The sequence below is a fragment of the Mauremys mutica genome, chromosome 6 (assembly GCF_020497125.1).
Source record: "Mauremys mutica isolate MM-2020 ecotype Southern chromosome 6, ASM2049712v1, whole genome shotgun sequence".
Lineage (NCBI taxonomy): Eukaryota > Metazoa > Chordata > Testudines > Geoemydidae > Mauremys > Mauremys mutica.
The window spans coordinates 60,723,016-60,746,533 of NC_059077.1; the positions used below are offsets into that span (position 1 = coordinate 60,723,016).

At 41.6% G+C, this 23,518-nt stretch overlaps 1 long non-coding RNA gene across 1 annotated transcript in view; it reads left to right on the forward strand.

The window, feature by feature from the left end:
* Window positions 1-23,518, forward strand: part of LOC123373230 — a 43,703-nt gene that overhangs the window by 7,763 nt on the left and 12,422 nt on the right. The window contains exons 2-3 of the long non-coding RNA XR_006580622.1: window positions 2,530-2,614; window positions 22,911-23,007. This is a non-coding gene — a long non-coding RNA (uncharacterized LOC123373230). The remainder of the gene's footprint in view (window positions 1-2,529; window positions 2,615-22,910; window positions 23,008-23,518) is intronic.

Genomic DNA, 23,518 nt, shown 5'->3' on the forward strand with positions numbered 1-23,518 from the left:
TCCAACTTTGCAATATTTCAGCTGCAAAATACAAGTTAAGTTAAACTAAGCTGTGTCCAACATCTGTGCAAGCTCCACCTTCTTTTATTGCAAAGTCAAAGCTTGGCTCTAGTATTTGCACATAAGGGAAGTTATAGGTAGCTGTATACAACCCACAAGCTCTTTGAAAAATCCTGGTTCTGCATAATACCTCTAGGTAGCCAGATGCTCAAATCTTTTCTGTATATGTGGATCAGATTTTCTTAGAGTTGTGCTTAAAAACTTATTTAAAAATCTCTAAGCAAGGAACCACACTTAATCCTGGATGACTAACAGAAAACCTAGATACAGAGGCAGTTTTGAAAATGTTGACCCATATCTCTGTATGGCTGGATACTAAAAATATTAAATCTATTGCTTACTGTGCTGCATGTTAACTTCTGAACTGAGAAGCACAGTCTTGCTAAGGCTAAGATACTGAAATAAGGAGGAAGACATCTGGGAACATTTGTGACATGCATTAAGGCATGATTTTATGTACTGAGTTGTAAAGATGAAGTAAGATGGATCTTTATTCCATAATGATGTGTTGTCATAAGTTCTTTTTAGCTATAAATGTGTGTATAGTCCAGGTGCTGCTTGTTCTTTTTTCTCATCTCTCCTTATGGTAGTCTTGTCAATGCTAAAATTTCAGTAATGAGTAGTCCTTCAATGTATTTTGGTGCCTAGCTATATAACTCTTATGAGAGACAAGCTAAGCTGGTAGTGATTCTAAGGACGTTCCAGAAGCTTATCTTATTATTTACATACAATCAAATTCTGGGAGATGCTACTTATCTGCAACTTCTAGTGAATCGACAAGATTTGCATGTGGTCAGGATTTTATGTGTAGGCTGAATTTGCAATACATAATCCTGGACCTGAAGATAATAAAATATTTGTTTTCATAGGACAGTCTTAATTCTGTTAAGTTTTTCATAGGACAACAGTTTGGTCATCTTTTAGGAGGTCATTACAATAAAAGATTATCTTCTCAGCCCATTAATTGAAATTGGCCTGTACATGCAGAATGACAGTTGTCCAAGATATTGTTCAGGATATTTTACCATTCAAATTTTTTTTTTTACTCCACAATTGGATGTTACCTTTCATGATGGGTTTATAGTATCTGCTCCTTGGTGGCGGGAGGTGGATGTTTGTTCTGTCATGTAGTAGGATAGCTAGGTTAACTGTGCCAGCTGGAGGCTGTTCAACTTATGTCCAATGATGTTCTAAGTCTCATTTTGTCCATCCTGTTATATATTCCACTTGAGTTGCCCAGAAGTAGAGTTCATATTAGGAAGGCTTAGCCCTTCCATATTATGTCTTCAGAGATCCTTTAGTTGAATTGCAGGTTTTGGCATACTGTGTACATTGAGAAAACAGTCTCTGTCTCTTTGTGAAAAGAGATCATAACATTATAGGGAAATATCTGGAGCTGATAAGAGATGCGGGAGTAAGCTGTTTTTTAAAGACCTCTTCTGTCCTGCCTTCGATGTTAATTTGTTTCCTTTTAGCTGCATTGAAGGGACAATTCCAGAAGCAGTGGCATACAATAAAGGATTTTACTCCTAGAAGGAGCACTTAGCAGAATGGGATCTTCTGAACTATGAATGACAGAAGGATGGTAGAGGATGTTTTCATAGAAACATAAAACAAAAATCCATGTACAAAAACAAAGGACATTCAAATTACAATGAAAAACCAAAATTTGTTTCTTCTGAATACAGGAATATACGGTAATGTGGCAGGGAGCACGGTGAAGAGGTATTTAACACACAGCCCTACTTTCTTTTACTAGCTGACTGCCTAATCTACTCAAATTCTCATCATCTTCCTGCTTTGGATGAAATTGTGAAAAATCTGTAGACTCTATTACCTATATTAGAGAATTTTAGCTATAATGGTAGTGTACATGGGTGATATTTGAGATATTCTGTGGCATACATTTCATATAGAATATGTGTCCACACTTATGTTAGTATAGTACAATGATCTGGTGATTCTAATTAGACACCACTATTATTATTTATTATTTTGGTCAGTTGACACAATTAACCACACTTATTCCTATGTTACTATAGTATTAACTACACTGTTTCTTAATTATAGGTGAACTTCAGAAGGTCCATAGGTTCAGTTTGGATTACTACTAAAAAGTTTTAACATTTGGTAAAATCAGGATGCAGGTCTCATAAAACTGGGTTCACCCATGAGATTTCTGATACTTCTGCTCTTCATATCTGGTGAAACCAGGAAATGCAGAGGTGCATGAAAATTTAAAAAATAACTTTTTTTCAAACTAGATTTGGATTTAGTAGGGCTAACTGGCATAAAAGATCCAAATTCTGTGACAAAGTTAATTCCCAGCTTTCCAATTTACACAAAAAAAAAAAGCACAACTGTGGCTAATAGATGTAAAGTTAGTTGAAAATACTCAATGTAAAAACACTCAATGATTATTTTCAGTGATTATTTCTGATGTTGGATTTTCTCATGTTTTCCACACAGCCCAGCTCCATTGCTCAGGTTTTGGAGCCTGTGATGTTATCCAGACACCCAGGCTCACAACTTTCTCATACTTCAGATGTGCCAGGTAAGGAGATAACTTTTTACTGGTTTCATTTACCCCTCTCCTCAAGCCTTAGCTACTCTACTCTTCTCTAGGCAGCCCAGCTGGCTAGACTCCATTTTTTGGTCTGCCCTGCTCACTGGGTGCAAGCTAGACCACAGGTCTGGCTTCCAATATCCTGTTTCTTAGCTTCATGGAAAATTGCAGAGAGTATACACTGTAAACCAATTCACTGTGAGCAAAACTGGAGAGCAGAGAGTGGATGCAAGGAGGTCCTGGCCAAGTAACAGAGACAGAGAAGAAAAAGCTGGGTGCCCAACTGCAGCAAAACTGCTGAATTTTGTGGCATCTTGGAAAAATATTCTATTCCCTGGTCATAGAATTGTAGAATCCAAAGGGATTAAGGTGAATGACATAGTTCATGACTCTTGAAATGATTGTTTCTGGCTCTCTGCAAACTCAGGTAGACAACCCTTCTTCTATTTTCACTCAGTTCATGTTTAAAGGGTTATATTTACACTCATAAAGTCTAAACACATTTTTTAAATCTAAAGCTGGGATTCTGGTGCACAATTCTGCATTAAGAATAGCATTCCATAGTAGTAGAATCATGAAATACATGGGGGCCTTGGCTTGAGATGTTCTTGTATGGACCCCCAGACCTTGTATGAGGAAGGTTGGTAGGGGATCATGGCATATTGGGCTAGATCTTTTTATTTGATTGACATGGGGAGGCCACAGGTTGGGCTTCTCTTGTTCTGTTTGTGGCCCATTGGGTCCAGTTTGAGAACTTCACTAGGCCAGTATTTGCTGAGTAGTTTGGAAAGCAATTCAGTACCCATGTCCAACATTCCAACACTCACCCTGCAGGGTTTAATGCAGGCCAGATGGGACAATTAACCAATTAGGCAGCTGATTAAGGAGGCTCAGCTGGGCAGGAATAGGCAGGGCCTATAAAGCCCAGGAGCTAAAAGCAGAAGGGCTGGCTGGGAAAAGGCAGATACTCCCAGGAGAAAGGGAGGTGTGAGTGGAGGCTGCAGTCATTCCCTAGGAAGAGGGAGGAGGCTTTGGGAACTGGTAGGTCCAGGAAGAAAAGGGTAACCAGTAGTAGGAAGAAGTAGGGATAGAATGGTGAGGCCAGGGAGAGAAAGCCCAGACTGCTGAGCTGAGGGTCCCTGGGCTGGAACCCAGACAAGAGGGTGGGCCTGGGTTCCCCTTCCAACCCTGGGTGAGTGGCACTGAGGCAGTGAGTGGGAAGACTGCCTAGGACTACTGAGGAGCTAAACTCCCTCCCTCCTCCCCCAAAGGGGGGGCATAGATAGCGACACATATAGGATCAGTTAAAATTATTATAAAATAAATAAAACAATAAAAATATTAGCCAGAGTATATGAACGGTAGATAAATGTTAAACTGTGCAGAAAACTTGAGCCCTGTGTTTGGCTTTGCTGTCAGAATGCCTGATCGGTAGTGTATAATGTATGTGTCATGAGAGGACATTGCATTTTTTGTCACAGTACCGCCTCATACATTCTGTTTCATGTCAAGCCAGGGAAGGGAAGCTGAAGGAAAAAAACAAGAGATGATATAGTTTTGTGCAGATCTTTGGTCTAGATTTACACCAGCTCAGGATCTGATCCCATTTGTTTTATCAGATCTGTTGAGTGTTTCATATTTTAAAATAACATGAACGATTACAACTCAAACTCAATTCTAATAAATGGTTATGTCATCCAACTTTCATTGAGCTTATACAACAAGGGCTTCATAAACAAAAAACACAGGCCTTGGAAAAAATAAAGGTCTACCAGTTACCTCTGCTGTGTATATACCAGCCTGAAGAAGAGCTCTGTGTAAGTGTGAAAGCTTGTCTCTTTCACCAACAGAAGTTGGTCCAATAAAAGATATTACCTCACCTACCTTGTCAGTCTGTCTACCAGCCTTGCATTTATGTGGTAGACTTTAGCTTCATCACAAAGGAGCTTTTTACAGTATGTTTTTAATGCATTAAGGACAAAAGATTTCTTTAGCCTTAGACATCTTTTTCTATCTATCTGTTTAACCAAACAAAACATATTTATTGTTCCCAATAGCTGGGGGAAACCGTGTGTCTATCATATCTGAGTTCCCTGTGTTCCTTTTATAGTATCTAGAGAATGACTGACCACAGAATCATTTTCTACATTTGTTTTTATCAATAGGAACCTACCTTTAATATTCCAGCTCTCTAGAGTAATAGCTAATATTTAGTGACCTTATGCACCAGCATGTTCTCCCTTTTGGGTATTGAAATACATTTTCCCTTTTGTTAGTATGTGAAAATTTTGTGTGAATGTCCCTTGTCTTTGTCACGAATGTGTGCAAACAGTTGAGGATATGAAGGGAGCAAATCTGTCCATACCAGAAGTGGCAGAATCAGAAGCATTAGCATGACCAGATAGTACTGAACAAGTTCTTTCATTGCTACCATATGGAGGAGTGCGCATGTAGAAATGCAGTCCAATGCCACTTTAGTGCAACAGGCCAGGTTTACTCCAGAGTCTGTGCTGTCAATGAAGTCTGACTATACTGCAGGTCGCACAATTAAGCGCCCCACAACCATCCTTGTGTGTGGATGGGGGAGGCCCTGAAACACAACCCCAAAAGTGAGCAAAAATATATCTTTGGCTGATTCTTTATTTCAGTGTGTTCCCTAAGCAATCTCTCCCAGGCTTCTATGGAGTCTAAAGCTGCTCTCTCTGGCAGAGCCCCCAAGAGAGCACAGCAGTGGTACAAATCCGTACCCTCCTGGTGAGTGGAGTCCCCACTCCGGAACACAAGAGGACAGGATGCCACAAGGAAATGCAGTTTGCCTCAACAAGGGATAAGATGGCCCACCATGTGATCTGTGGGTTATATTTTGGCCAACCCCCACTGAATGTAAACATTAACTTTTATTTACATGTGAGCATAGCCTGTGGAAAACGTTTTCTTCACTCTTGCACACCAACGGCCTGATCCTGCAGTTGTTAGCAAGGATGAGGTGCCATTTGAAGTCACTGGAAAATTTGACTGGATAAAAAACAAAGAAAGGGACCTGTTGTCATGACTAGCGTAATTATATGTCAGGGATAAAACCCGTAGTAGAATCCAGTAAAAATATGACCCAAATATAGATCCTAGGCATTTGAATTGCAATTGTTTTTAGCAAGAAATGAGTCTGCAGCAGCTTTCAATAGCATCTGAAGGCACTGGTACTGCATGTCAGCAGAATTTCAGGGCCTCTGAACACATCTTAATATAACTATATTTGATTATGTAAAGTACATGCATATGGTGAAAACTTGTAAGTATGAGTTGTGAGTAAAGGATAATGTTTCAGTGATATATTTAAGGTAAATCTTTACATACAAATATAGTCATTAAATGAACAAATGGACTACCAGCATGATGGAGTATTTTAGAAATAGTCATATAGAAAGACAGATGACTTAATATCATGAGTTCCACTGAAGAGATTCTGGAGGCAGTGAGAAATATTATTGATACATTTTTTAAACCACTAACAGCGATCTAAAGTCGTTTTACTGTGCATAATAATGTTGCAGTTGTAAGGTCCATTAGATCACAACCTTCCAGGGCTACAAACAGATAATGTCTCTTATACTGAAAGAGGGGATTTGAATTTGTCCAATGACATGCAATTCTTATACCTGATGATTTATATTGTATGTTGGATCTCAACCCTGTCACTGATCAACAGCTGAATATTGCCTGCCATTCACCTCAAAGTAGTAATGGGGGGGCACGTTTGCAAAGGAAAAAATAAACATTTTTGCGCAGTTAGCTTTGTTTTTTCAATGGCATCTGAAAGCCTGCTGAAAAGTTTGAAATGTGAAAAATAGTCCTCGTAGAGAGGGGCTACTAGCTAGAGAGCAGGTGAGACTCTTAAAGATGCATAATAAATGTAATGTATTAGAAGAATCTACAGCTTAACACCTGGCTATATCATACTAATATGTGATATAAATATAGAATATGTGATGTAAGCAGTGTGATATAAGATATATATTTCAGTGTCTCATATCACACTGCCCACTGTCAGATATCTGGTGATGAAATGGCTTTTCTTGCTGTTGGTGCCTGTGTAGGTTTTTTGGTTTTGTTTTAATGGATGTTGCTACGTTTGTATTCATGGTTTAGAGGCACAGTACATGTAGAAGGGATTTCTTCAGTTGATTGACTGGTCTCCATAGGAACAATTTTTAAATATTTGTGTGGTACTTTCTTGCTCAGAAATGATAATTAATATTTCTATGTAATTTACATGGAGTTCTCTTAATTTTTCTTTTGATTGTTTTTAAACCAAAATTAACAGCAACTGAGAGAAACTTGTAACAAGAGGAGGTGGGGAGAATGATAGAGGGGGCTTGGTCACATTTTATTTTTTTATAATTTTGACAGATAATTCCAATGTATATTAAGCATTTTTTATTTTTATTGATTTACATTTTCATAGTTGCAGGAAATTATTGGAGGATGGGAAAATGTGGGGGACCGACAATAATTATTTGATGACAGTAGACTGAGATTCAAAAATTAAACCTTTATATCATTAAAACACAAATTGTCAACATCATTAAAATGTACAAAGTATATATATTTAAAACTCTCATGTTCTCAAGCAGCATTTTTCTTTGTAAATTTCAGTTACCATTGATGGAAATATTTTTTTCATCAATTTGTGTCTGTACTATGAAATTGAAGTCTACCAACATTTACTGATAAAAATCTAACCCTTCCAAGTCTAGATATAGGCTGATAGAGCATGTCCAGGTACTGGCAAAATAGGTTGTTTTTTTTTTCCTTTGAAGCTACTCTACTTTGACATCCACTACAATGGATCAGCCTGTAATATTCTTACTTGCATGACTTTGAAGTCAATGGGATTCCTTGGGGAGTAAGGCCATCACTCACACTGAGTAGTACATTGCAGACAAATATGTATTTGAAGTTACATTTATACCATACCTTTTTTCTCAAACGTTTCTAATTTTGTTCTGTTTTTGCAGCGTATCACCAAAAAAAAATCACTGATATATGTTGTATAGCACTAAATGGCAAATATCTTCAAACTACTAACTAGCATTACTAGTGCCCATCTCTGCTCAGGATTCACAGCTGTGAACCCTCTCCTGTAGTTAGGCTGCTAAGCCAGCTCAGCCTCTCTCACAGAAAAAAATGAGGAATTGGTGCTGCTGTGCCCCTGTTAAACCAAATAGCAGAATACTCACCCAGGATGTAGAACTTCTGGGTTCATATCCCCATTCTGGCTGATTCAAAGCAGTGACTTGAACCCAGGTTTTTCCCTTCCCAAGTATTCCTTATGTACTCATTGCACCAGAGACTGTAACCTGGGTTTCCCATGTGAGTGCCCTAACTACTGGGCTATAGAATAATTCTCTCTCAAAATCTGGCCTAATGAGGACTAGCTAAGGTGCTTAGGGCACTTTCCTGAGAGGTGGGAAACCTGGGTTCAAGTTGTTGCTTCAAATCAGACGGAGTGGGGATTTGAACCTGTACCTCCCACATCTCAGCTGAGTGCTCCAACCACTGGGAAATTGGGTGAGAAGGGGGAGATGTGGGCTGCTGATGCTTTGTTCAGTGCCCCATCTGACCCCTACCCGATAAGACCCTGCAGGCAAGACCGTCAGGGGATCCCACCAGTATTTAGGTGCTAAGCTGCTCTGTGGCTTCAGGATTTAGGCAGATTTGTACATACACATGGTCACAAATTTAGGAATCATGGGGACATTATCAGTAGAATTTAGATACCAGCAGGAGTTTTGAGGATCTAAATTTTGGATTTAGGTGCCAAACATAAGAACGACCATACTGGGTCAGACCAATGGTCCATCAGCCCCAGTTTCCTCTCTTCCAACAGTGGCCAATGTCACTTGCCTCAGAGGGGATGGATCACTCAGTGATTCCCTGTTGTCCACTCTCAGATTCTGGCAATCAGAGGCTTGAGGCACTCAGAACATGGGGTTGCACTCCTGACCCTATTGGCTAACAGCCATTGATGGACTTATCCTTCATTAACTTATCTTGTTCTTTTTTGAACCCCGTTATAGTTTTGGCCTTCACAACATCACCTGGCAACAAGTTCCACAGGTTGACTGCAGAGTGTGTGAAGAAATGCTTCCTTTTCTTTGTTTTAAACCTGCTGCCTATTTATTTAATTGGATGACCTCTGGTTCTTGTGTTATTTGAAGGAGTAAATAACACTTCCTTATTCACTTTCTCCACACCAGTCAAGGTACTATAGACCTCTATCATATCCTCTCTTAGTCATCTCTTTTTTCAAGATAAGTCCCAGTCTTTATCGCTCCTCATACATGAAGCTGTTCCATAACCTTAATCATTTTTGTTGCCCTGGTCTGTACCATTTCCAATTCTAATATATTTTTGAGATGGGGTGATCAGAACTGCATACAGTATTCAAGGTACCATGGCTTTATCTAGTGGCATTATATTTTCTGTCTTATTATCTATCCTCTCCTAATGGTTCCTAACATTGTTAGGTTTTTTTGACTGTCGCCACACATTGAGTGGGTGTTTTCAGAGAACTATCGACAATGACTCCAAGATCTTGTTCCCGCAGTAGCCTCAGCGTTGCATCCTGCCTCCTCTGATCTTCCTGCCGCCACCTCTCCTCATGTTCACTGGCCACTTTCCTGTCCTGTGCTATCATGTCCCTCCACACTTTCTGCCGAGCTCTTTCAGTGTGGGACGCCTGCATGAGCTCAGAGAACATTGCATCGTGCGTGTGGTTTTTTTTTGCCGCCCTCCTCTCCTCCTCCCACACCCCACCCAGGCTACCTTGTGAGTTCTCCCTATTTTTATAATCAATTAATAAAGAATACATGGTTTTTAAATGATAGTGACTTTATTTCCAAGCTGTGATTGAATGGGGGAGGACAGTTGGCTTACAGGGAATTAGAGTCAATCAAGGGGGTGGGTTTTCATCAAGGACAAACAAATAGAACTGTCACACGTTACCCTGGTCAGTCATGAAACTGGTTTTCAAAGCTTCTCTGATGTGCAGTACTTCCTGGTGTGCTCTTCTAATCACGCTGGTGTCTGGTTGCATGTAATCAGTGGCCAGGTGATTTGCCTTAACCTCCCACCCTGCCATAAATGTCTCCCCCTTACTCTCACAGAGATTGTGGAGCATACAGCAAGCATCAATAACAATGGGGATATTGGTTTCGCTCAGGTCTGAGTGTGTCAGTAAATTGTGCCAGCGACCCTTTAAACATCCAAATGCACATTCTTCCACCATTCTGCACTTGCCAAGCCTATAGTTGAACTGCTCCTTACTACTGTCCAGGCTGCCTGTGTATGGCTTCATGAGCCAGGGCATTAAGGGATAGGCTGGGTCCCCAAAGGATAACTATAAGTATTTCAACATCCCCAACAATTATTTTCTGGTCTGGGAAGTAAATCCCTTCCTGCAGCTGTTTAAACAGACCAGAGTTCCTGAAGACGCGAGCATCCTGAACCTTTCCCGGCCATCCCACGTTGATGTCCATGAAACGTCCCTTGTGATCGACCATTGAAAAGTACCCCTTGCGGTTTATGTACTGGCTGCCTTGGTGGTCTGGTTCCAAGATAGGGATATGGGTTCCGTCTATCGCCCCACCCCACTTAGGGAATCCCATTGCAGCAAAGCCATCTACTATGACCTGCACATTTCCCAGAGTCACTACCTTTGACAGCAGCAGCCCAGTGATTGCATTAGCTACTTGCATGACAACAACCCCCACAGTAGATTTGCCCACTCCAAATGGATTCCTGACCGACCGGTAGCTGTATAGCTTCCACAGGGCTATCGCCACTCGCATCTCAACTGTGAGGGCTGCTCTCATCTTGGTATTCTTGCAGTTCAGGGCAGGGGACAGCAAGTCAAAGTTCCAGGAAAGTGCCCTTATGCATGCGAAAGTTTCGGAGACACTGGGAATCATCCCAGACCTGCAACACTATGCAATCTCACCAGTCTGTGCTTGTTTCCTGGGCCCAGAATCGGCATTCCACAGCATGAACCTGCCCCATTAACACCATGATGTCCACATTGCCGGGGTCCGTGCTTTGAGAGAAGTCTGTGTCCATGTCCTCATCACTCTTGTCACCATGCTGTCATTGCCTCCTCGCCTGGTTTTTCAGCTTCTGGCTCTGCATAAACTGCACGATAATGTGCGAGGTGTTTACAATGCTCATAACCGCTGCGGTGAGCTGAACGGGCTCCATGCTTACTGTGCTATGGCGTCTGCTCAGGCAATCCAGGGAAAAGGGCGCAAAATGATTGTCTGCTGTTGCTTTCACGGAGAGAGGGTTGATTGATGACATTTGCCCATAACCACCCACGACAAATTTTTGACCCCATCAGTCATTGGGAGCTCAACCCAGAATTCCGATGGGCAGCGGGGACTGGGAACTGTGGGATAGCTACCCACAGTGCACTACCCGGAATGTCAATGCTTGCTATCGTACTATGGACACACACCACCGAATTAATGTGCTTAGTGTGGACACATGCACTTGACTTTATACAATCTGTTCCCAAAAATCGACTTCTGTAAAATCAGAGTAATTTGGTAGTGTAGACATACCCTTAGTAGTTCTGCAATTTCATATCTGAGTTCCTTCAGAACTCTTGGGTGAATATCATCTGGTCCTTGTGACTTTTATTACTATTTAATTTATCAATTTGATCCAAAACCTCCCTTACTGACACTTCAATCTGTGCTAGTTCTTCAGATTTGTCACTGAAAAAGAGTAGCTCAGATGTGGGAATCTCCCTCACATCATCTGCAGCGAAGACTGATACAAAGAATTAATTTAGCTTCTCCCCAATGGCTGTATCTTCCTTAAGTGTTCCTTAGCACCTCAATTGTCCAGTGGCCCCACTAATTGTTTGGCAGGCTTCCTGCTTCTGATGTACCTTTTTTTTTTTTTTTTTTTTTTTGTGGCTGTTAGTTTGAGTCTTTGGCTAGTTGCTCTTCAATTTTTATTTTTTTTTGGCCTGCCTAATTATATTTGTACACTTGACTTGCCAGTGTTTATGCTCCTTTCTATTTTCCTCTGTAGGATTTCACTTCCAATTTTTAAAGTATGCTTTTTGTCTCTAATGGTTTCTTTTATTTTGTTTAGCCATGGTGGCACTTTTCTATTTGACGGTATACATTTAATTTGAGCCTCTATTATGGTGTTTTTAAAAAGTTCCCATGCAGGCATTTCACTTTGTGACTGTAATAGGCATGGGGCAGGTGCCTAAATCCCTTTGTGGATCTAGCTCTTTGTTTCTTTTACCTTTTTTTACTTTTCATTTTACAATCTTAATTGTGAACTTTATATTTAAATATTTAATTGGGAGTTCTTAAACAAAAAGGCTGAAGATGAAAGTGCCTGAGGAGTGTGAAACATGACATCAGTTGAGAGAGTAGCTGGATTGTTAAACCAGTCCAAGAAATTTCTAAGAATCATTGTGGTCCAGTGCATAGGATATTCAATAGGCAGTCAATGGGAGCTTTTTAGACATACACTAAGAGTTTCCATGCCACCAAACTCAGATTAAAGAGTGAGCGAACCTGAAAGTAAAACTGGGAGCAAATCATTTCGCCAGATAGAATGTGAAACCAAGTACATATGTGAAGTCGAGACTGGATGTCTTTCTGAAAGACATGCTATACTTAAGACAGATGTTACGGACTTGGATGAGATTCTATGACCTGTTATACAGGCAATCAGAGAAGGTGATCAATGGTCCCTTCTCACCTTAAAATCTATGAAATGCCAATGGTTGCCAAGCAATATGTGTAGTGTGTGTTTGACAGAGATAATTGCCTTTTTTCTAAAGTTGTCATAGCTATGAAATTAGTTTTAAAGAGCTTGATATATGGCTATGCATATTTGCATGTACAGGTATGACTGTGGTGCAATCCTGCATAACTGGGGGTGGGCTTTTGAGGGTTTTTTCAAAGTTACTAATATGATGATTTAATTGTGCAATATTTTAGTCACACCCTCTTAAAGGCAAATTGTTCATGTAAATATTATCCTTTAGTAAGGTTTCACAGAGCATTCTCATTGTATTACATTATTTTGTAAATAAAGTCCTTAGGTTTAAATGTGAAATATTATAAAATATATTTTAAAAGTCAGGAATCAGATGTATTGTAATCTTTGTGTATAGTCTTATATTAAAGACTTGCTTTTAGCTTTTCTGCCTTCCAATAACTTCCAAATAGAGTTTAATTTAGATGATGGATTACAGGAAGCCTGTTCATTCATCTAAAGCACAGCATATTAAATCACACTGGGCCAAATTCTGCTCTTATTTGCATGAGTGTCTCTTCAAATGTAGTAAATGGAGTGGCACCGATGTAAACAGAATGTGCCTCATATTTGATAGTGCATGGCTTTCTAAAAAAATAAATACATGCAATCCTCATACAGACAAAATTCCCATTAGTCACTGGGAGTTTCCTCTGGAGAAGGACTGCAGGAATCAGGCTTATATAACTAGCACTGCTGACATTAACACTCCAAAAATAGTATTGTGCTCAATATCTTTTACCAAAAAAGTTAGATATTCTTTTAATGATAGGAAAATTCTTACTCCTGTCTGACATAAATATATAACAAAGTCCATAATTTTTATCTAAAACTTGCTCCTATATGAAGTCTAGAAATGAACAACTACAGTATTCCTGTATCTTCATTTGTCCTGATGGGATAGTTGGCTCCTTTAATTTATCTTCCTTTTCTAATCTGAACCCCTGGAGGTATTTTAGCAGCTAAGAAGAAGAACTTGTGCTGTCATTTATAAGCCTTTATGAAATTTTCTTTAGTCATGGCTTTTTTTCTTTCATCTGAAGTTTCCTGGGTGGAATGGAAATTGCTCATACAATATTTGTATGAAAATTGCACTTGACAATATTTGTAACTTGACCAGTATTTGAGTGGTGCAGAACATGCATATATCTGCACTTGTTTTGAAACATCCTGGGTATCTTATTAAATAAATGAATGCATATTCAGCCTCCAGTGTTTCAATGTGTAATGAGAAGCTGTTTTCAAAAGTTAACTCAAAGTGTGGAACAATACATTTTAACAGTCTAATACAAAGATGTATAATGTAGTAATAATAATAGTGAGCATTATTACCAGCATGGGTGCGTTTTTGTTTTGTGCTTGTTTGAATTGAAGTTAAACAATGCAAACACTGCCCTATCAGAATAAAAACATTGCAACTGGCCTCCATCTGCTCTTGATGACTCCAGTTGGTTAAACAGAGTTATAGGGTCAGAGTGTTCCCTCCTGCAGAAAAACTGATTAAAATGGGCCAGACTGGTAGTAAGCTCTACAACAAAAACCAAACAAACCTGTATACATGTAGCAGAAAATATTCTACAAGAGGAGAGAGAATACTTTAGGACCCAATTGGGACTTTGCCATGCAACCTAATTTATCTGGGAAATGATTGGCTATTAGAGGGTTAGGCACTACAGAAAGTCCCTAAGAATCTTAGTTAACTTTCAAGTATCAGAGGGGTAGCCGTGTTAGTCTGGTTCTGTAGAAGCAGCAAAGAATCCTGTGGCACCTTATAGACTAACAGACGTTTTGCAGCATGAGCTTTCGTGGGTATTCACCCACAAAAGCTCATGCTGCAAAACGTCTGTTAGTTAACTTTGTCAGGGAAGGAAGGGAGGGAACCAAGTGGGTTTCCTTGCCAAGAACAGGAGGATCATGAGCATCCACTTGAGGCACAAGCCATTCACACTAGTTCTCGGGCCCTCCATCAAAACCGTACTAATCTGTCTGTGGTTGCCCCTGGAAGCACCCAGAAGGAGATTGCAAGTTGTGGGAGCAACTCTTCAGGAAAATTTAATACATGCCCAGTATATTGTTCTTCCTAAGTATTCTCCACAGCTAATGAGGAGATGATGCATGACTCCCCACTGGTGGGAGCCACCTGGCCTGCTTGGGGGCCCCCGGCTCTCCGTTCTGTGGGAGCAGGGCACTGGCTCCCTGAGCTGGCCATCTCTGCATGACCAGGCATTCTCCAGGCAGGGTGAATGACACAGCTCTAAGCTGCACCTCTGACACAATTTTGCCTCTGCCCTGAAGGACCCTGGCATTGGCCAGCGACACACCTTAGAGCTGATATGAGATGCTCCCCAAGGTGTTCCCTGCAGTACTCATCTGCCTTGGGCACCTGCCTCTCAGCAGCCCAGTCACATGATGGTTGCTGCCTGGGGACCTTCTATTGCAACCTGGCCACTCTCTCCACACTCCCTGTGTGCAGAGCAGAACCATTCCTTACTCCCCTTGCTGCCCTGTCCCAGCCCCACAGTTGCCAGGTTCCTGGGTGAGTATTCTGCTATTTGGTTAAAGGGGGGCAAAGCAGCACCAATTCCTTATTTTTTCTGTGAGAAAGGCTGCTAAGCCAGCTCAGCCTAACTACAGGTTGCTGGGTTCAGCCAGAAGACAGAAGCTGCACTGCCGCGGACAGCTGAACATAGAAGCTGCCACCAAATTGCTGCCACTGTGGAAGCGCGCGTGCTGCCCTAACGGCACACAGACTGCCCCTGCTGTCCGCGGCAGCAATTCGGCACACTGCTTGGGGGCAAAACACACAGACTGCCACCCCTTGCAGATTGCCACCCCAAGCACCTGCTTGGAATGCTGGTGCCTGGAGCTGACCCTGACAGTTACGCAGTCCGTGCTCTGAGCTCAACCATGTGAGCACAGTGCCCAGCCCAGGCACTGGGATAGGTGGCTGCTGTCAGGGTGGACACGTGCCTGCCAGCTCTGGAAACCAAGGCTGTGAGAACAGAGTAACCCCTAGGGTTACCAGATTTAAAATTCCCAAATAGAGGACACTGCCAGAGGAGGAGCTGGAGGAACTATTTTGGGGGCTGGGGAGGGGTGTCTGTGTACTGGGAGGGATATTTTGTGGGTATTGGAGGGTGCTGGAGGGGGTACCTGCAGCAGGGGCACCCCCTGGAGGTGGGCTACCAGTGCTGGGGAAGGGGATGGCCTGGCTTAACGGGGGAGCCCCAGCTCCTGCTGTTGAGGGGATGTTGCATGTGGGGCTCCTGCTCCCCCCTTGCCTCTGCATTCCCCTATCCCCTTATCTTCTCCCTGCCCTATCACATCCCCCATCCTTCCCCACTGCCTCTACCCCCCCCCACACACACACTTTCATACCTCCCTTATCCTGCCCCCTCCATGGGCACTCACCATTGTACATAAAACAGGATGATGCCCATATAGGGTTCCCAGCACACCTAGAAGGGGAAGTTGACCAGCACTAGGACCCAGGAGGCGGTGTCCCACTGCAGAGGCACAGAGAACCCAGCAGGAGAAGCTGCTCCACACCACCCCTTCAGCTCCTAGTCCAGGCCTCTGTTAGACTCTGGCTGATGCTGCTGGGCCCCATCCTGCACTGTCCCATTTTTGTGCCCTCACTGACTCTACGCCTTTGTCAGCTGCCTCTCGCACCCCAGCATCTTTATGGCCCTGTTAGTGACTAAAGACAAGCACTGAGAAGGGAGCTTATAACCTACAGTACCCAACAGTACAGCAATCCCAAATGAAAAACGAGTGGCAAATATGTGCATTCTGAAACTCATTTTCTGTTCTACAGTGAATTAACTTTTCACAGCCAATTAGAAATTCCTCTTCTCAGTCAATATCCAATTTTCTGTCTGTGATATTCTCAGAAGCATTATTTGTTTTTCATTACGTTGACTGGTATGTGTTTCTAGTAGAGCTGAAATAAGCAAGATGCATACATCTGGTATGCAGGCAGAAGTGTGGCTTTTATGACGAATGAGATTACATCAAGCACATGTAATTCTATTTATCTGAGAGGAAGAAAGACTTACTGGGTGAGATTCTGTGCAGCAGCTACATGAGATTCAGCAGAGAACTCTCAGTCCAGGGGAAGAAGGGGACTATGGTGGCTTTAAGACACCTTTGCATCCTCCTGATCCTAGGCTGCTCAAGGGGCTGAAAAGACTAGTGTAACTTTAGACAGGCTCTCAGGACTGTCCTATGGGCTGCAGCACAGCTGAGAACCTCTGTAGTATCACGTGTCCTGCCCCGATACCTCCCTCTGTCTGGCATGCCATGGCTTGCAAGATAATCTTTGGAACGCAGTCTTATTGCTATCTTCTGGAGTGGAGAATTTTCCCCTGGCTGGAACTGGGGCTTTTAGAGCCCTCTATGACAATCTGGTCTCTTTACCTGGCATAAAGGTGTCAGAAGGGGTGAGGATCTCACCAATTTTTATACCAGGATTATTGCCTTGCTCTGAAATGACATGTCACTGCTTAAATGACTTCAGGTGTGCAAAGCTAAATTTTGTAGCTGAAAGAAAGTAATCAAAGTCCTGATAAAGTTGGCTTATTTTACCTTCTTCACTGATTTTTAATTAACACCACAAAAGAGCAGGATGCTTTGAATATAACTAATCTTTCTACCAGGGAATACTACTACTCAATATATGAGAAACATTATCATATAACACACATAGAAGCAGGTAAGCATACCAGGCCAGATTCTGTGCATACATCTATATCACAAATGAAGTTGTGATTGCAGTGGAGGTAGGCATACCCATGCTAGCTTTAATCTAGCTGTCAGGACCAGGTGGTGGGCAGTCTGACCTTCTGGTCAGAGAAGGGGTGGTTAGAGCCAGAGTGCAAGACAGGGTTTCAGAGCCAGAATCAGAAACCAGAGATCAGGAAAAGCCAATTTCAGTGCTGCACCAGTCAGGCAATGCCTCCTTCTGGTTTAAACAGCCTGATCTGGCCAATCGGTAGGGACTGTAGTCCTCCCCCAATCAGGATCCTCCTCGGCAGTAGCTCCAAGAGCGATCAGAATGGCACTAGCCCTTCATTTTTAGGCAGTCTAGCAGTGGTGGCCAGGCTGTGAAGGCTTCCTGGGAAAACAGGGTTCTGGGTTTGAGACCCTGTGGACCCTTACATTAACACAGGTAATAACAGCAGTAAAGACAAGGCTACGTGATCAGCAACCCCACTACATATCCATATCCTCCAGTGGACTTGTACTGAGTTGGCAAACCTGTACTGAAGCCACCGTGTCCTCATTACCACTGTTACCCAAGCTAGCCACATTAAAGCCTACCTGTGCTGCACTTATGCCTTCCTTTGTAGTGAAAATGTACCTGCTCAGGCCCCTTTGCACCACTTCAGTGTGATTAAACTCTGGCTGTAATTTTTGGTCAGAGGAGAAACTGTGGAATAAAGCAAGGACCTGTAATCCAGTTCCCACCACGTAATAGGGAGTGTTCTGGGGAAGAGAGCTGACACTGAAAAGGCATGGTCTAGCTCTACTTTGCCATTCCTCCACTTGCAAGGGGACCTTACCTTAGAGGCACATGTTAGACTAGCCTCACTGCTGATCTAAATCATTCCACAGTGGGCCTGGTGCATAACAGGTACCCTCTTCTGCTGATTTCTCTTACGCTCACCCTGAGTAGTAGCTCTGAAATGGGATAATGAAGCCCACCATGTACATTAAGGTCAATTTATTTTGTTTCAGTTTAATGTATAAAAATAGTTACAATATAGAATCATAGAATATCAGGGTTGGAAGGGACCTCAGGAGGTCATCTAGTCCAACCCCTGCTCAAAGCAGGACCAATTCCCAACTAAATCATCCCATCTGTACTACTTTTGTTCTGAATACATTCAAGTACTCAGAAAAAACAATTTATGCAAAACATAACTCCCCTGAGCACAGAAGCTAGACAAAGTGGTGAAATAAACTCCAGTATGTAAATTCCAGAAATAGTGCATCAGGGTTTCCCCCTTCGCCAGCCCACCCCCCTCAAGCACCATATCAAATCAAAAACAAATTTAACTTAATTTCAAAAGTAAATGTCTCTCCCATTTCTCAGGGAGAAGGGCCCAATCTTCACTGATTGATTGCCCCAAAGTGAGCTATTTACTCAGAGGCCATCATGTTGAACATTCATCCAACTCTAGATGACTAACAGGAGTGTTATAACATCTTCAATTATCCTTCAAAACTTCTGCCTAAAAAGTCACTTTTATTTGTTTAATTACTCAGTATAGGGTCCCCACTTTCCCTTTCTGCCCTGTGGGGTTTACTGTTTCCCTGGGGCTATAGAAACCATAACAATCATTCTTCAGGGAAAGAGGATACTAAGAATTATGATTAGTGGAAAAAAACAGACCACAAATGACAGACATGCATTAATGCTAGAAATAACTACACTCATCATGATAGCCTGCAACGAAGCTAGACAAGAAACATTCAGGTAGCCAGACAACACTGCAACAGTAATCCAAGCCAAACCCTGGTTTCTAAGCTTTATAGCTGCCAACTACTTTGTGATTCTATGATATTGGCTATGTAGTAGTATTAACGGTGGTTATTGAACAGTGATAGGAATCATGAATATCTAGGCCAAGAAAAAGCGAGTTTCTTTTAAAGACTAAAACTGCATCAAGAAAGACTTAATTAGTGTTTGGAATACTGAGGTGCTAGGACTACCCTCAATCTTCCTCTTTCCTTGAGACAAAAAAAGGCAGTGATTTCCTCCAAGGAATCTAATCCCTGATTTACACAACAATTTACCTTAGGCTGCAGAACATAGATGTAGTGATGCACCAGTATTTTTTCTGCAAGAAGTACAACTCCATCCAGTCCTGACAGTAGTGATGTATTTCATCACCACAATGAGGTAAAGAACAGTATGCAGCTGCAGTTTTTTGACCAGAGGAGCATTTTTTAGTCTCTGTGCTGTAGGAAATGAAAGTGGAGAAGTTGTCAACCGAGCATCTCCCTGAGATCTTGGACCTGCTCTGCCAACGGCGCTTCAGTAGTGATTCTGCCATTGGGGAAGTTCACCTGGGAACTCTGCCCATTCCAGAAAAAATGAGAAAATAAAGTCAGAAAAAAATAAATTCAGCATCATTCCAATCCTATGCTTCATTCACCGCTGTTAGTCAATCAGAACAGCAGTCCAGGTGCAGGGGCAGCAGACTCAATCACCTAGACCATATCGGACCCAGAGCTCAGTCCTGCACAGTGATGAGAGTTTTGGCCCCAGTCAAAAATTGAGGCACTCATTTAACTTTAAGCACTTTAGTTGTCCCACTGAAGTTAATGGGACTTGAAGGCATTCAGCAGTTTTCAGGAGATGCCCAGCACCTGCCAAGATTAAGCACTTAAACCAACGGGAAGCAATGAATACTGGGCAGATCCATTACTGTGGAATTTTTAACCTTGACAGAACTTGGATGCATTTAAAAATCTCATGGGAGAGCTTGTTCTTGAGATATTGCCATGCTGTTTTCCAATCTAAGTAAGCTTTGGAGAAGCCACCAAACTGTCTTTATTTATCCAAATGTTCTGTTTCATCCATACCTGCTTATGATTCTCTGACAGAGTTCTTCTCCCGGCTGGCATGTGGCAAACTCTGTAGTTAGTTTCTAATCAGCAGACATATTGATCAACTGGCATCATGGAGTTCTAGCACATATCGGCTAGCTGGCCAGACAGCAACCATTTTAGTCACTCATGACTATTTCATGGAAAGAGAGTCAATTGCCCACTGTCATTAATTGTCCTCCATAACCACAAACTCATTTTCTACCCAAAGCTACTACGCTCACTTTCTCAGCTGAATGTCTTATGGAAAATTCTTTACTTGTTAGATTTACTGAAAATTCAGTTCTTTGCCTTTTATCACTGTCCTGTGTGAAACAGGAAGAAGGAAGTAGTGGGGGGTTAGGGGGAGAAGCATTTGTTCCTGATCGTCAATGTTAATGGTTTGTCTCAAATTTGTGATCAGCAGCATATTTCCATGGATGTACTAGCCACACATGGTGCTGAGTGCGAACATAGAATCACAGCTTTTGGGTGCTCTGCCTTTTTGTGCAAGGACAGCAAATAACCTCACACTTAGCTGTCATAATGAAGTAGAAAAATCCACTCATCAGGTAATGGTCACATACTGTTGGAACTTTTTGGCATAAGTGGTCTTATTCAGAACACACAGGAGCCCACTTCTGCTTTCTTCCACATTTGAATTGTGGAGGGAAAAAATATTCCATCCTTCTTAATGTATCACTCTTCAGATTCACAGTATTGCATTATCCGTATGTGGACCTTCTGTGCAACATTTTGTCATCAGCAGCTGGATTTAGTAATGTCTTCGTATTAAATCCTCAGGAGCACATTTCACAGTACAATATTTAACTGCTAAAGTTTAGTTATGGCCAGTGTTGCTGGTGCTATTGCATGTGAGTTTGTAGTAAGAAATAGCAAATCAAGTGTAGGGATGGGTGAACTTGTTCTTCCTGATTTTAAACCTGCTGTAGTATTATGGAATTAAAAGATGCCCTCAAAGTTGAACATTATCAGATTTGCACTCCACTGAAGATAAGCTGTAAGGAAAACTATGGGGTTAAAAATCTAGCAGGGATAATAAAGAACACATGTAGAAGGCCAAAAAAAGAAAAAACTGAGACAGGAAGAGAGAAATTTTAAATAAATAGTAACCATCATATTTATACCATATACAGGCCACACACTTTTGCCATTCTCACTGTTGGGAGAGTGTTTTTCTATCCCAAATACATAATATAGGCTTTGTCTTTAGTTAGAAAAACAGTTGTTTTAACCTGAATCTCCATCGGAAGGGGAGGGGGGCTGGGGGGAATTGCAAATCCCAAAAAGTCTGATATAAGTTTCTAGTGTAGACCATGCCTGAAAGTTTTACAAAAACCTAGTACTTCAGGAAGGTCACCTGTTCCAAACGTTAGCTTTTATTATCTCTACTGAACTCTGCTTGGTCTGTTCACTCAGTGGCAAGGAAAGGGACAGGTTGTTATTGTTGATGCCCAAAGTTCATTATGCATTTTTAATGGACAATACTCCAGCGGCAATGTTTAGAGCCGCAAATGCAGGAAGGGTAGGAACAGTGTTTCTGTTTCAACTTTGGTTTATGAACCAGAAGACCTAGCCAGTCATAGGACACTGGGACTCATACTTATGTCAATTAATTTCAAGTTTGATTTCCCTGGTGACTGGGCTGAGCCTATCTCAACAGGTCAGATATGAGTAAAAGTTACTATCTGATGGCTCTTCAAGAGCCTTCATGAAATAACAGTTATGGTTTCAGAGCATAATGAAAACCACCATCAAACTTGGCAGCTCACTTGGTAGTCTCAGAAAAGAGACCCGGGATTCAGCAGGCTTTAGAAAATGAACCGTCTTTCCTATAAATGGCCCCTCTAGCTCAGATCTGAAGTACATTAACAAAAGCAGCATGGGGAAAGCTAGTATTTGTGCTGTCTATTTTGTACCTGGTTTATGTGTAAAGGATTTAAGTCTCTACAGCTGTCAATCTTGAACCTTTCACATGCAAATAATCCACTCAGATGATGATAAAGGAAAGGAAGCACCTGTAAGAGGTTGAGCCATTTCCAGTTGAGACAAGCTTATTGGTCACTGTTCCTAGCATATTCAATCCCTGGGGACTTACAGCATTAGCATTTTTGTTTGGTTCTCTTTTATGAAATGGGCTTTTTTTTAGGCAAATGGAAGGAGTGCTCGCAGACCTCTGTTTGCCGGCAAAAGGGATAGCTGTTAGAAAAGACCAAATGCCAGCCTGAGAATATGAAGCCTTTTTACATTGAAATGATCTCAAATGTAGTTGAACTATCAAAGTGCACAGCAATAGGAAAAACCTGTCCCTAGTGACTGTATATCTGACCAAGCTGAAGACAGTTTCATTGATCTTGCCATGTCATTCCTGAATCTGTCATGAACGTGGCTATTCACCACTGCTAGTAGAAATGCCAGGGATATTTCAGCTGCTCCTGTCATTCAATATGAAGTCAGATTGCTTTTAGTGATTTGCTGCATATACAATGTATGGAATTATACTTCTCCCCTCATATTTATTTTCTATCTTCCCTCTTGTGTTTAAGCCTATCTTTGCTTTAGGTAAAAATCAAATGCTGTCTGTACCCACTGATTAAAAGACTAAGCTTTTGTATAAAATAAAAGCCTGTGGAAAAATATATTTTATTATGTAGACTGCAATAGTGCTCAACATATGCTAGATACTTTAGACACAGAGAGAGGCACAATCCTTGCCCCAAACTATACTTCTAAGACATTTTATCTAAATGTAGAATGAAAAATAGACATGTGTATTAGTCACAGCCATCCAGTGTTTATTTTTTATTTCATAAACTCTTCCTCGCAGGAAAAGACTCCAGCAGTGGGAAAAGATTTTGACAGGGAGGAGGCAGTGAGGAAAGCCTCTGCCAGCTCCTTGCTGCTGGAACCATTCGCTGCCACAGGTAAAGACTACGACAGTGGAGAAAGGTCCCTGCTGCAGGTAAAGGGCAAACTTTAAATTAAAGGAGTTAGTTAGGGAAGTGGACTGGACTGAAGAACTCGAGGATCTGAATGTGGAGGAGGCTTGGGATTACATTGCCAGAGTTCCAGGAACTATCTGCAGCCTGCATCCCAAGCCAGGGAATAAATTCGTAGGGAAGGGTTCCAGACCAAGCATCTCAAACAGGTGATTAAGAGAAAGCAGAAAGCCTACAAGGAATGGAAGGTAGAATGGATCATGAAGAGAAACTACTTCTTGGAGGTCAGAAAGTGTAGGGATCAAATGAGAACTACCAAAAGCCAAGCAGAGTTGGACCTTGCAAAGGAAATTAAAACCAGTAGTAAAAGGTTCTATAGCCATATAAATAAGGAAAGAAGAAGTGGTATCACTGAGGATGGGATGGAGATTAAAGAGAATCTAGGTATGACCCAACACTTTGCCTCAGTCTCTAATTAGGCTAATGAAGAGTTTAA